The 14060-nt window shown below is 55.9% G+C and overlaps 1 protein-coding gene and 1 long non-coding RNA gene across 2 annotated transcripts in view; one reads left to right on the top strand and one right to left on the bottom strand.

Annotated features, from left to right (window-relative positions):
* Positions 1-648: 648 nt before the first annotated feature.
* Positions 649-14060, top strand: part of FBLN2 (fibulin 2) — an 89204-nt gene continuing 75792 nt past the window's right edge. The window contains exon 1 of the mRNA XM_053898596.1: positions 649-777. The gene's annotated coding sequence lies outside the window, so the exon portion shown is untranslated. The remainder of the gene's footprint in view (positions 778-14060) is intronic.
* On the bottom strand, positions 4351-6463 carry LOC128775712 (uncharacterized). The gene is made up of 3 exons (XR_008420694.1): positions 6197-6463; positions 5150-5315; positions 4351-4610 (listed from the first exon to the last, which is right to left on the bottom strand). It is a non-coding gene; the product is annotated as an uncharacterized LOC128775712 (long non-coding RNA).

The raw sequence follows: 14060 nt of genomic DNA, 5'->3' as shown, positions 1-14060 counted from the left end.
TTTCCCTTTTGCAGTGTGTTCACTATCTGTTGGGGCCTGTGGTGTGGGTATGACACCCGGTTCTCCTGGGCTACCCATCACCAGTCCGGGTTAACCCATTCAAGAGATGAGGAGGCTGAGGTCACACTGGGGTCACAGGCAGCTAGCTGGATGCGCCGAGGAAAAGGACAAACCTGGACTGCCCCGAAGCCGGGGCTGGGAACCATCTGCCCAAGGACCTGTGGTAGCAGTGTGGGGGTGCATGCAGGTCAGGCGGAGCGCGGGAGCTCCCAGGGTGGGCAGCAAGGGGGACGGAGAAGCCTGCCTTCTGCCCCTATCACACCGCCTGCCCCTTGGCAGTGTGGTACCCACACCCTCAGGCCCTCCCAGCGTGCCCCGGTTGCTGAGCCCATCTCCCAGGTGGGAACACTGAGGCCCAGGCTGGCTGAGGAACTCGGAGTTTAGACCGGGCGGGGCAAGAGGGGTGCCGGGTGGGTCGGGTACTCAGGGCTCCGCCGCGGACGCGCCGGGGGCGGGGGGGGGGGCAGTCTCTGGGCGTCGGTTCGCATGGCTCCGCTCGCCTCGCCGCCAGAGGCACGGGCTCGGCCCCCTCCCCGGCCCGCGGCGAGACCCCGCCCCGGAGGCGGAGGCAGGGGAGGGGGCCCGGGGCCGACTGGGGCCGCCCCTCCGCGCCTCCGCCCCGCCCCGCGCCGCGCACAGCCGTGGCTCGCGGCTCTCGACGCGCCGACGGCCGGGCGGACTGACGGACCGGCGGCCAGACGTGCGGAGCGCCCCGCGGTGAGTGCGCGCCGAGCCCCTGCCGCGCGGGGTCCCCACCTCCTCTCCCGCGCCGCGCCCCCGCCAGCGCGCCGCTCGCCACGGTGGGCTTGGGGGCCCCCGGACGCCCCGACGGTTCGGCCGCCCCGCGGAAGGGCGCCCGGAGCCACGGGGTGTCCACACCCGCCCCGCCGCGGGCTCGCCATCCCGGTCCCGGTCCCATTGGACGGATGCGGGCACTGAGGCCAGCGCCGGGAGGGGGGTGCGGGGGGTCTCGGGGTCCGCGGGCAGGGTCCCCCCAGCCACCCCCCCTCCCTGCCCCCTGTGCTGCCGCCCCTTCCCTCCGCTGCACCCAGCCGGTCACCGCCCCCCAGCCCCAGCATGGCTCCACTCCTTCCCTAAGCCCCCTCCCCCTCTCCCCCTGCCCCTCAGGTCCCTCCGTCATCGGGCACCACCCCCACCGTCAACGCTCACATCGTCAGTTCCCCCCCGCCCGTCACGCTCACTGCCACACAGGCACCCACACCAGTATCCAGAAGTTCCTGCACCCTCTGCCTGGGCGCACCCACCATCCCTCACCCCATCCCCCCAGTCATAAAGTCCCGTGCTCAGGGCTGCCCCCCCTCCCATCTCTCACACACATGATCCGGGTCCTCACACTCATCTCCCACACACGTCGCTCTTGCACACCCATGCCTCATACACACGTGCCTCTCGCTCGGGTGTCTCCCAGACACGCACGCCTCTCTCACACAGTTGTGTCTCCGTTCCACGCGTGTGCCTCCCCTAACACGCATGCGTGTCTGCCACACGTGTGTCTGTCACACAGGCATATCTATCTCACATGTGTCACACACGTGTCTCGCGCGTAGCTGGAGTAACAAACATCCCCGCACGCACTGAGTCTTGCACAGAGTCACAGACGCTGACAACTTCATGGTCCCCCTGTGCCCTGACACTCCCGACTCTAACGGGCACTGCTCTCCTGAGTTTGCTGGGAGCCAGAGTAGGGCTGGGGGAGATGTCTCTTGGCTGAGGCTGTCTTGCCCTGGGGCCTGGGAGGCTGTGGGAGCACTGAGAGCCTAGGGAGGGGCCTTCGGGGATGGGCCAGACTCCACCGGCCTGCTCACTCCTTATCAGCCCCTGCATCCTCTCCCCTTCCCCCACCCTGCTCTCCCAAGCAGGGTTGCCCTTTTCTGTCTTTACTGTTACCAGGTGATTGCACTTGGACTGGTCCAAAGCTGGTGTGAGCCAGCAGGTGTTACCATGGCAAGCCAAACCAAAAAAAGATTTGGGTGCGGGGCATCACCCAGAGCCCCTCGAATAGGGACTGGTCTAGGTCCCTGGCAGAGCAAGCCCCCACAGTGGTCCCGGCGTGGGCTTGCAGCTGAAAGATTGGGGCCCTGAGCCTGCCTCACCTTCCCCACATGCAGATGAGGGTGAAGACCCCCGCCAGGAGGAGGGAGGGACCTGTAAGTGTTGCTCCCTCCACTTTCACCCTCCCCTCCTGCATCCAGAGCTGGGAGATGGGGGAAGTGGGCAGGGAATGGGTGAAATCAAAGAATCTTACTCCGGCTGTGCAAACCTGCCAGCCTTAGCTTTGACTGGCTCTGTGTGTTTTGTTTGGCTCTTACCATGTTGTTATTATTTTTAAATATTTAATTAGCTGCCAGCGTTTGCAAATTGGCAGGTTTCACATAAAAGTCCGGATTTCCATCTTCACTTGAAAAATCGCAGCGCCTGGCAGCTCAGGGTCCACGTCCCCCTGCGGTACCCATTGGCTAGGGCTGCCTGCCTTCTGCCCCTGAGGGTGGGAGGGAGCACCATTTGGCCAAAGTCTCCACCAGGCCTGCTTGTACGTTCTCAGCTCCTACCTGCCTTGCACAGGCCTCTGTGTTGGCTGTGCCTGCTGTATAAACTAGGCTGTTTTTGCTGCCTTGCCCACCCTGAAGGGGTCTAGGCTAGTCCACTCACCCATGGCTGGGGAAGCCTTGAGTGAGCCTCATACTTCTTCAGTGCATTGAAAGGCATGCTAGGGCCTGGACCACAAGGCATCTTTGTGGTGATGGCAGGCACTTTCTGCTGGGCTGTGGGGGACAGTGTCCTGGGAGCCCCATGGAAGGGAGGCAGTGATCTCAGAGCCAGACCTTGACCATCACATTTCTTCCTAGATCTTGTCATTGATTCTGCAAGGTCACATTCTTACCCTGTTTGACAGATGGGGAAACTGAGGCTTGGAGTTTTCCAGCAGACACATGGTAGAGCTGGGATCTCAACCCAGATTTTCCTGACCCTACAGCCAAGCTCTTTGTCCCCCCTCTCTCCCTCCCCCCAAGGAATCCACTAGAGGAGGGACTCGGTCTCATCCACCCTGGGCGAATTCCCCGAGTCAGGTCCACGCCTGGCACACGGTAGATGCTTAATAACTGCTTGTGGAATGACCGAGGGAAGTGTAGCTGCTTTCTCTTCAGGGGTCAGGGTAGAGCTAAATTCAGGGCCTAAAGTGAAGAAGATTTCATGCAAACTGACCGACCACCCAGGTTCCTTTTATCAGCCTGAAAGCTCAGCAGTTTTCTGTGCTTTTTAAATTGTACTATTATTTTTTTATTTTATATAGAGAGAGTGAGGCAGGGAGAGGGGCAAGGGCAGAGGGAGAGAGAGACCGAGGTAGAATCCCAAACCGGCTCCATGCTCAGGAGCTTGATCCCATGCCTGTGAGATCATGACCTGAGCCAAAATCGAGAGTCGGATGCTCAACCGCCTGAGCCACCCAGGCGCCCCTCTGCTTTAGTCTTTATGGTCATAGTCTCTGTGACCCCGTGACCACCAGGGTGAAGATTCCTGAGTCTCAAGTCTGTATGGCCTCAGGAGCATCATCGTGTGCTGTGTTGGACGTCAGGTTTCACGTTGGCCTTACATCTGGGGGCCGTGGGTGTGAGCATTTTCCTCAGTAAGCCCAGGTCGGCCTTGGTGCCCAAGATGCCTTGCAAGGAGGGACTCAGGTGGGGAACAGGCTCCAGCTCCCGGCTCCCATTCCTTGGGTGGCCTCTCCATGGGTGGCATGGGTGGGGCAGTTGCTGTGTTATTTTAAGACCTAGTTCCCATGCTGTCTCTTGTGAGCACATGTACGTGGCTAAATTCACGTAAGTGAAGTGCCCTAGTGATGTGCCACCTCCTGGATGTTTGCTGGCCTGACTGAATGAGGACCCTCCCTTCCAGAGTGACTGGGGGTGATGGGCAGCCCTGGCCTCTTCCTCATACTTGCTGAAGGTTTTCTTTCCTGCTGGGCTGTACAAGGTAGTGCAGAGGGCCCGTCCCTCCCTTCTCTGGGCCTCAGTCTTACCTTCTGTAAAGTGGATATCCTCTGATGGCTTCCCGGTGCTCATGGTCCTGAAGTGGGGAGGGGAGGATGGAATCCTGGGTTCTGCTCTCCAGGAGGCATTTGGGTGTAGCCCGCCTCCCAGGCTTCCTGAACTCCGAAGGGCCTCCCCCGGACGAAGGCCTGGCCCCGGGATGCAGTTCCGTTATAGCTTGCAACAGGATTCTGGCCGCTGTGCTCCCATGGTCTCATGATCTCTGTGAGGGCTAGCAGGAATAATTCTGTCAGGCGGGAGCTGTTGCAGGAGCTTGGCTCCCCTGGGCCAAGTGCGGGAGTCACATCCTAGGTGAGGCACCGTCCAGGTAGGGACTCACGGTGGACAGTGCAGACATTGTCTTTGCTCCCATGCAGTTTATTTTCTAGTTGGAGGGGTGAGGTGGGGTGAGTCAGGTGACAAATGAATTAGGTTGATTTCAGATGCTGTAGAGAAGTTTAAGTCCGCAGGACAACCAAATCTAGGTGGGCAGGGAGGGTCCTTTGAAGAGAGGATTTCTGAGCTGAGACCAGAGTGGTGAGGGAGAATGCCAGGCAAGGGGCACAGCTAGTGCAAAGGCCCTGAGGTGGGACCCTGCTTGGTGTGTGTGAGGGATGGAAAAGAAGGAGGTGGGAGTGGGTAAGGGAGGGGACTGAGGAAGTAAAGAAGGGGCAGGGCAGGGAGTTTGAAAGCTACTGAAAAGTTTTGAGGGAAGGAGCAGTGAGATCTGATTTCTGTTTTATTTTATTTATTTTTTTAACATTTATTTATTTTTGAGACAGAGAGAGACAGCATGAACAGGGGAGGGGCAGAGAGAGAGGGAGACACAGAATCTGAAACAGGCTGCAGGCTCTGAGCGGTCAGCACAGAGCCCGACGCGGGGCTCGAACTCACGGGCCGTGAGATCATGACCTGAGCCGAAGTGAGACGCTCAACCGACCAAGACACCCAGACGCCCCTGATTTCTGTTTTAAAACACACCCTCGAGCCATAAGATCAAGAGGCTTGTGCCAGGCCCCGTGTTGGGGTGCAGTTCTCACCCTTGAGAAGCTATGGGCGGGTGGGGGAGACAGGTCTGTGGGCAGACGTTTGTGATCCAGGGTGACGGATGCTGGTTAAGTAGATGTTGGCACAGCCTCGCCATGGAATATTATGCAGCTACAAAAAATGAGGATGCTCTCTGTGAAAAGAAAGTTCTTTCAAGATCTGTTAAGAGAGGAAAACAAGGTGCTGAATGGCATGTAAAGCATACTATTTAAAAAAATTGTTTATTAAAAATTTTTATTTTTTAATTTTTAAACAAGTTTTTTAATGTTTATTTATTTTTGGTATATATATATAGAGAGAGAGCGCAAGTGGGGGAGGGGCTGAGAGAGAGAGAGAGAGAGAGAGAGAGAGAGACAGAATCTGAAGCAGGCTCTAGGCTCTGAGGTGTCAGCACAGAGCCTGACGTGGGGTTCAAACCTACGAACTGTGAGATCATGACCTGAGCCGAAGTTAGACGCTTGACCAGCTGAGCCACCCAGGTGCCCCTAAAACATGCTACTCTTATGTCAAATAAGAAAAACAAATTCATGGGACACTTGGGTGGCTCAGTCGGGTCAGCATCTGACTCTTCATTTTGGCTCAGGTCATGATCTTGAGGATTGTGAGTTCGAGCCCCATATCAGGCTCTGTGCTGACAGTGTGGAGCCAAGCCTGCTTGGGATCCTCCATTTCTCCTTGCTCTTTCTGCCCCTCCCCCCCCCCCCCCCCAATAAACGAATAAACTAAAAAAAAAAAATAAGAAGAAAGAAATACAAATGCACATTGGCTTATATGTGCGTAAAGAACAAGGTTCACTGGTGTGGTTACCTGGGGGTGGGGGTGGGTTGGAGTGGGCAGGTGGGGGCCTAGGGTGCAAGGGTTAGGTGACACCTCCCACGCTGTGCCTTGTTTATATTTTCTGCTTTTTGAACCATGTGACTGGATTGCCTGCTCAAAACATCAAATTAAAAAGCAGTTGGGCAGTTGGTGGGTGACTGTTGGTTTGTGAATTTTAAGTGGGAGTGTTTGAGGATGGTTTTTAAATTCCCTGCTTTACTGACCTTGTTGTTGAGCAGACGGACTTCTTCCTGGCATGGCATGCAAAAGTTTCCACTGTGATCAAATTAGATGGTAACAGAGTCACTTTTTGCAAAGTTTGGCCAATGGACAAAAGAAAAATCCCACCCTTTTTCTCTCTCCTTGTTTCTTACCCCCTTTTCCTGTGGGTGTGTTTCCTTCTGGTGATTTGACTGCTGGCTCTTCCTGGCGTGGGCACCATGGCATTGACTGTTCAGTCCTGAGACTGTTTCCATAGTCAGCCCCCCCACCCCGGGCTGGCTACAGGTCCGGAACCGGGGGCAGTCAGGTGCAGGAAATCCCCTGCTTTGGCATCCTGTAGGGTTCAGATTCGCAGTCCTGACACTCACAGGCTGTGCTCCCATCAGGCCACTGACTTACCCCACTGAGCCTCAGTTTCCTCCTCTGTAAAATGGGTGTCATATCTCTCTCTGTTAGGGTTAACAGAAGGAGAAAATGAGATCACTCATTCCTTCATTCAGCAGATATTTCTTGGGCATCCACTGGGTACTGGGTTCTGGTTTAAGTGCTGGGAATAAGTGCCCAAGACAACATCCTCTGCCCCCACAGAGCACGTTCTGGCAGGAAACACACACAGGAGACTTACGGGTGCTCACTGTGATGTCCTGTGCTGGCCGTGCATGCAATGGAGAAATGGCAAAGCTGGTCCAGGACTGGGAGGTGGGGTAGAGCATCGGAGGAAGCAGTGGAGCAGACACTTTGGGTGGAGTAGTCACAGCAGGTACAAATGACCTGGAGCAGGTGGAGATCAGGACCCCCATGCTCAAGGAGAGCCACTGGTAGGCCAGGTCTGGGGGCCACAGGAGGGCTTTCATTTTTATTCTTGGTGTGACACATTCAATTCAGGGAGGGGTGAGCTCTGAATGAGATTTAAAACTTTTTATTATTATTATTATTTTTTTAACGTTTATTTGTTTTTGAGAGAGAGAGCATGGGGCAGGGGCAGAGAGAGAGGGAGACACAGAATCTGAAGCGGGCTCCAGGCTCTGAGCTGTCGGCACAGAGCATGACACGGGGCTCGAACTCACGAGTAGTGAGATCATGACCTGAGCTGAAGTCATACGCTTAACCGACTGAGCCACCCAGGTTACCCATATTGAGATTTTAAAGTTCCGCACCCCTGGGCTGTTGGGGGAAGACCACTGGGGCCTAGAGCTGGGCCTTATGGGGCAATGGCGAGTAGTGGAATTGTGGTCGTTCTCTGGGAGGGTTAGGAACCATGGCTGAGCATTGCTTTGAACAGCCAGGGAGAGGCTTGTGAAGTCAAGGTTACTGGTCAGTGGCTCCCTGGACATCACGCCAAGGATGTGTGCCCAAGGTTTTGGGGTGCTTGCAGTAGCCTCTGGTGTGGGGTGGCTTGGTGTCCCTCCCATGCTAACCCGAGGGCCCCAGGGATGCACACAGGCAGTTCTGACATGCTTCAGTCAGGGCTGTCCCGAAGGACAGCCTAGAGGTCATGAGAGCCAGAGAGGCACCTAGCTGAGTCTGGCAGTGGTCAGGGAGGGCTTCCTGGAGGAGGTGATACAGGCACTGTGATGTGAAGGTAAAAGGGTGAGAGAGAGAGACAAGGACGGGAGAAAACCCAGCGTGTCTTGGAGAAGGGCAGGTGGGAAGTAAGGGTGTACTGGTGGACTAGACTCCGACAATGGAGCACCTCACATCCTGGTCTGTGAACTGGAGCTGGGCAGCCTGGGGGCATTTCTTAGAAGAGGACGGACGTGGCCAAAGCATTAGACGGTCCCTCTGGCAGCCCAAGCACGAGGGTGGGACCGGAGGGGGTAAAATGGTGGGTGGAAGTCCTGTGAGAGTGACAGGGCAGGGAAACTGAGGCTCAGAGAGGGGCATGCCTGCCTGTAGTCACACGGCAAGTGGGGAGGAGGAACTGAGCGGGAGCCAGGTCTGTCCGCCTCTGGGTCCTGCTCCGGATGGGCTGCCCTTTCATTACAGGCACGGCTGGCACACACTGCTCATTCTCCTGCTCCGGTCGGGTCCCTTCCCGGGGCCCCTCTCAGGTCAGGTCATGCGTCATTTTGCACCATTGTCCTCACGGTTACTGGAATTTGGAAACACTGCAAAAATGCCTCTGTCTTCTCATATATGGAGATTGTTGCAAAGAAAGTGCTGGTTTGGGGAAAGGTTATTTCCTTCCTTGAGGGTGGGGAGCCTAGCTTTTCTGGTCGGGGGGATGCTGCGTTGTAGGCCAGAGTGACCCCACCCGGGTCACAGTGCTCGTGAGGAAGTGGGCCGCCTGCCCGCCCGGGGCTGGGAGACTTGGCCGGGCCCAGAGGGTGGGGGGCAGGGGCAGTGCACACCCTTGCTCCTGGGGAGTGGGACGGCTGCCTGTGGCCACAGCCACCGGAGGCTTCTTGCCTTCAGGCAGACCCTGGCCTCCTGGGCCTTTAATCTCACCTCCTAGGGTTTTAGTTTCCTCATCCCTGCTCTGCTGTTTGATGCCCAGGAGTGGCCTGAAATGTGGGAAGAGGGCCTGACGTGTGGAGTGATGGTGGGGTGAGGGCTTTGCCAGGCCAGGGAAGCAAGGAGGGTGCTGGCACAGGTCCCATGACCCTGGATAATGAGGGCCGTGTCTCCCAGCCTCAGCTTCTCCATCTGTGAAGTGGGCCTGGTGGTCGTGGCCTGCCTAGTAGCCTGAGTGTGCAGACTGCAGACATGTGGAAAGCCCCAAGCACGGCTCTTGGTAGGTACACAGTGCTTCTCTGATGCATGCTAGCTAGGCTCTTTGAGTGCCATGACCCCATTCTCCTGTCTTGTGTCTCTATATTCTGATCACTGAGATGCCATGGTCTGCGTAGGGGCCAGCCCTTGGCCTTGTGGTCAGGACACATCAGTTATTATTATTATTTTTTAATGTTTATTTATTTTTCAGAGAGAGAGAGAGAGGGAGGGAGAGAATCCCAAGCAGGCTCCATGCTTTCAGCACAGAGCCCAACACAGGGTTTGAACTCATGAACCATGAGATCATGACCTGAGCCGAAATCAAGAGTCAGACACTTTGGGGCGCCTGGGTGGCTCAGTCGGTTAAGCATCCAACTTCGGCTCAGGTCATGATCTCGAGGTCTGTGAGTTCAAGCCCCGCGTCAGGCTCTGTGCTGACAGCTCAGGGCCTGGAACCTGCTTCGGATTCCGTGTCTCCCACTCTCTCTGTCCCTCCCCCAGTCTCACTCTGTGGCTCTCTCTCTCTCAAAAATAAATAAACACTAAAAAAAATTTTAAGAGTCAGACACTTAACCGACTGAGCCACTCAGGTGCCCCCAGGACACACCAGGCCTTGATGAGTCTCCCAGAGCTCTTTCCTCAGCCTGGGTCTCCCATCCTGGCCCTGAATTCCCAGCTGTGTCTTCGGTCCCTAAGTGAGTTCTAGGTGACCCAGAAAATTCTGTTCTTCTCCTGTCTCCTCATAATGAAAATACAACATTAAAAATACTGTGGTAGAGAACTCTTAGGACCCCTGAGAACACCTCCCCAGCCCCCAAAGAGTCTGTAGCCTGAGTCCTAGGGACCAGGGAAGGAGTCTGAGCAGGAGAGCACAGCCGGCTGGGAATGCATGGGACAGGCACAGTGGGACAGGATCTCGGAGGACCAGGGCAGCACAAGGGGTCAAGGCATGGGTGAGCTTGACCTGTGCCAACTCCTCAAAGGCACAGACACACTGTACCTTCCTTGACCCCCCTGCAGGCATGTGCGCATACACACGTGCACACACACACACACACACGGCCACAGCTCTTCACTGTGGTTTCCGCATCAGCCTTCCTGGTCCTCGGGAGCTGAGAGATTAGCTGTCCTCGTGGTGGTTTGGTGCTGGCTGAGCATCTCAGTGTCCCTTATCTGCTCCCCTGGCATGTCCTCAGAGCGGATTCCTTCAAGTGTTGTCTGACCATCGGCACCCCAGGGTCTCTGGCTGCTGTTGTCTGATTACAGGGGCTGATGAAGGCAGGCCCCGTAGGGGGCCTTGTGTCCTTTCTTGGGGAAAAAGCCAGTGGGTATCGGCTTCCCTCTTCTGATAAAGGGATAATTAGCATAATACTAGCACATGTTCTGCCGTATCTCCCAACCTCCTGTGCCTTGATGTTATACATAGTATATTTTTATTCTTTATTTATTTTTAATTTTTTAAAAAAATGTTTATTTTTGAGAGAGAGAGACAGACAGAGTGTGAGCAGGGGAGGGGCAGAGAGAGAGGGAAACACAGAATCCGAAGCAGGCCCCAGGCTCTGAGCTGTCAGCACAGAGCCTGATGAAGGGGCTCAAGCCCATCAACTGTGAGATCATGGCCTGAGCTGAAGTCAGACGCTTAACTAACTGAGCCACCCAGGTGCCCCATAGTATCTTTTTAAAAATCCTTCCCCTGTTAAATTTATTTAAAAGGAGATCTTTTGTCACAACAGTAGACAAAAAAATCAGACTTGCCCTAAATCAGCAATACCCATGAAAATGCAGGTAACAGCCTCCGAGCAGGACTTTGGGTCCTATAGCTGCTTCTGTTCCCTGCCTCAGCCTGCGGCTGTGGGACCCGCCCTTTCTTGGTACAGAGGAAGGTTGGCAAGTGTCAGGGAGATGTTCCCTGTGAAAGAGAATGAGGAGGGGGATAATTACTGTCCCCAGGCCTCCGTGACCCCTGCTTTGTGCCTGAGATCTGACCTCACCCTGCACGGTCTTCTGTAGCCCCACTTGGACAGACCCCTCTAGCTGGTCATGCCGCACCTCCTGTCTGCTGGGGACCCCCCTCCCACTTTCTGGGCGCTTGTTGGCATGTTTCCTGCTGAGCAGGGCTGTGAGAGGAGGCTGCAGTCCCTCCAGGAGGGATGTCTTCTCTGAGACCAAGTCCCTGGTTCTCAGGCCGGGGGGTGGGGGGGTGGGGGGGGGGAGGGGGGCGGGGAGCCTTCCCTGAGGCGTCGGGTGGCCCAGGGTCCATGCCAAGGGGGTAAGGGGCTGGGGCCTTAGGGCCAGGGCTCCAGCGCTGAGGAAAGAGGTTGATGGTACCTGGTGAGGTGAGGCTGGGCCCAGTCTTTGGGTGACATGGGGAATTTAGGCCTGCCTAGGCAGCAAAGTGCCTCGCAGGCTGTGAAGTGCAGTGAGCAGATGCCATTAACGTTCCTTCTCATGGGTAATGCCAGTAACACGCACAGTAATGGCCGGTGAGCCCTTAGTTAGCCACGTGCCCTGGCGTGAGGGAAAGTCCTGCCCTACTCCCCTCACCCCTGCAACTTGTTTTCTTGAACGGAGTGGCTGACCTTACCCCCTGACGAGGGAGACTAGTTTACTGGAGTGCTGGCCGTGGAGAGGATATGGTGACGTCAGTTGCCTGTGCCTGAAATGTCCCACTGTGACCCCAAGGCAAGACATGCCTGACCCAGGTGTGCTCCCTTGGAATGGCTCTGGCTTCTTGTGCATGGGCTGGGAGCAGTGACCCTCCCTCGGTTCCAGACCTTGGGGGTCTCACGGGGATGGTAGGGCCTGAGCGTAAGGCACGGTGGCCCCGCCACGCCCTGGGCTCTGTCCCTCAGGATGGTTTCCCCTGTTCCCGGCTTCCGAGGGGGCCTATGTGTTGTGGGGTGAGGGATTTCTCCTCCATGTGGAGTTTGCTTGAGGCCTCTCAGGAGGAGCAGAAGGCTCCGCTGCATCGTCAGGAAAGACTAGGGACCTACTGGCCCCAGAAGGCTGTAGCTAGGGACTCCGATGCCACCAAGCCTGCCTGACACCCCAACTTCGTTTTGTCTCTGCTTTTCTCTGTGCACCTGGTTGATTCTCTCCAGTTGACTGAAACGTGCCTGCCCTCAGCTTGGAGGCCTCCTGGCTCACAGTCTCTTCCACCGGATGGTCCGTATGTTCCTTTAGTTCCAGTTCAGAGTCCCGGGGAAGAGCCCTGATTGGCCTAGCTTGGGCGAAACTTCCACCCCTGGCCAATGGGCTGTGGCCAGCGGTGGGGTCGTGATATTGACATGGCTCTCTGGGCTGTCTCCAGACGGTCCCTGAGAACGGGCCCTGAGTGGAGCAGACTGCCAGTGCCAGAGGGGCCTATGGCAGGGACCAAGTTTACTAATTCCAGAAACAAACATTCTTGGAGTCATGTCAGCAGCAGACAACACGGTTGCTAGTCTGACTTTCTCATCATAAGTGTCAGGATTATTTTGATCGTAGGTGAGAGAAAGTATCACATAAACAAAAAAGTCATGGAATGGGGACACCTGGGTGGCTCAGTCAGTTAAGCGTCTGATTCTTGATTTCAGCTCAGGTCGTGATCTCACAGTTTATGAGATTGAGCTCCAGGTTGGGTTCCATGCTGACAGTGTGGGGCCTGCTTCTGATTTTCTCTCTTTCTCTCTCTCTCTGCCTCTCCCACGCTTATTATGCTTGCTGTCTCCCAAAATAAATAAACTTAAAAAAGAAAAGTCATGGAATGAAAAGTACAGGGTGTAGTTTCAGGCTTGGCTGTATCCAGGGGCTCTAAAGATGCCCTTAGGACTGTGTCTCCATCCTCCATGCTGTGTTATTCTCAGGCAGGCTCAGCCATGTGGCAGTCAGGTGGCCTGGCAGCTCTGGGATCATGTGGTCCATGTAGCCCGAGAGAGGACGGCTCCCCAGAGGGAAATTGGGGTTCTCTTGCCAGGAGAAAAGGGCGGGAATCCCCACAGCATCACTGGATTGCTCTGTATAAATGGCCTATACTTTCTTTCCCCATTCCTATCTTACTTGAGGGGCCCATGTGGGCTAGACCTTCATTAAATAGGGAGTTGAGAGAGGGGGTTGGGGCTGTGGGGTCTTGGCCTCCAACCCAACCACACTCACCCCGTGGTGAGGATGTGGGCAGAGTCCGTTACTCTCCGAGGGTTTGGTCTAACCCTCTTGTTCACATCCTTCTTGTCCGTGAACCCTGTGAAGATTCAGGCACTCCACGTACAGAGTGCAGGGGGGGTCAAAAGAAGCATCTGTGAACTCTGAGGAAAGCTTTCTCAGAGGAGGGGATGGTGAGGGGATGAGATGAATAGGAGTTTGCTAAGAGGAAGAAGGATGTGCCTGGCAGAGGGAACCGAGGAAACGGGCAGATTTGAGGAGGTGTGACAGATTTAGAGTAGCTGGGAACAGTAATTTTTAAAAATATTGAGCATGTATTGAGTGCCTGTTGTTTGCCAGGCACAGTGCTAGGGTCTCTACATCATCTCCTTGAGTCCCTTCCCTACCCCCATCCCCCACTGCCCGTGTTGCTGAGAGGCTGCTTTGATTGGGCCCATGTGCAGATGGCTTCTCAGAGGGTCACACACTGGAGTAGCCCAGCAGCCTGGGCGAGTCCAGAGCTCAGTCCTGCTTGCTGTCTGTCTGTGCTGTGGCGGGGTGGCTGATGGCACCAGGGGGCCAACGGTTATGCCACAGCCTGGGCCAGAACCCACCATTTGCTGCACACTGCCGCCCCACTGGCAGCCCTGAGAAATTCCTGAATTTTGGGGCCGTGCGAATAAATAGGGGCGCTGGGCACAGCAAAGGCCGGAGGGAGTCACAGAGTTTCGCCGGCTGGTGCCTCCTTCCAGATGCCGCGGCAGCCAAGGGAGCCTGGGGCTGCTGTGGGCCGGCCCTGCCTGCTTGTCTCCATCATCTCCTCCTCCTGTCTGTCTGTGTCTTGTCTGTGTGTCTGCTTGGCTTTTGGTCTTTGCTGTTCTCTGTCTGCCTTTCTGTCTCGTCTCTTTCTGCCTGTCCCTTTACACTCCACCCCTGCCTTTCATGGAGTCATGAGGCTCAAAGAGCACACATTATACACCCTTCTGTATAAAGGGTGGGTGCACACCTGCGGTTATGGTGTGGGGCTCCCAGCTT

The sequence above is a fragment of the Panthera pardus genome, unplaced genomic scaffold (genome assembly GCF_024362965.1).
Source record: "Panthera pardus isolate Hobbes unplaced genomic scaffold, ASM2436296v1 HiC_scaffold_8, whole genome shotgun sequence".
Lineage (NCBI taxonomy): Eukaryota > Metazoa > Chordata > Mammalia > Carnivora > Felidae > Panthera > Panthera pardus.
Note: the sequence above shows the minus strand (reverse complement) of the source record. Positions and strands in the feature narration are given on the sequence as shown.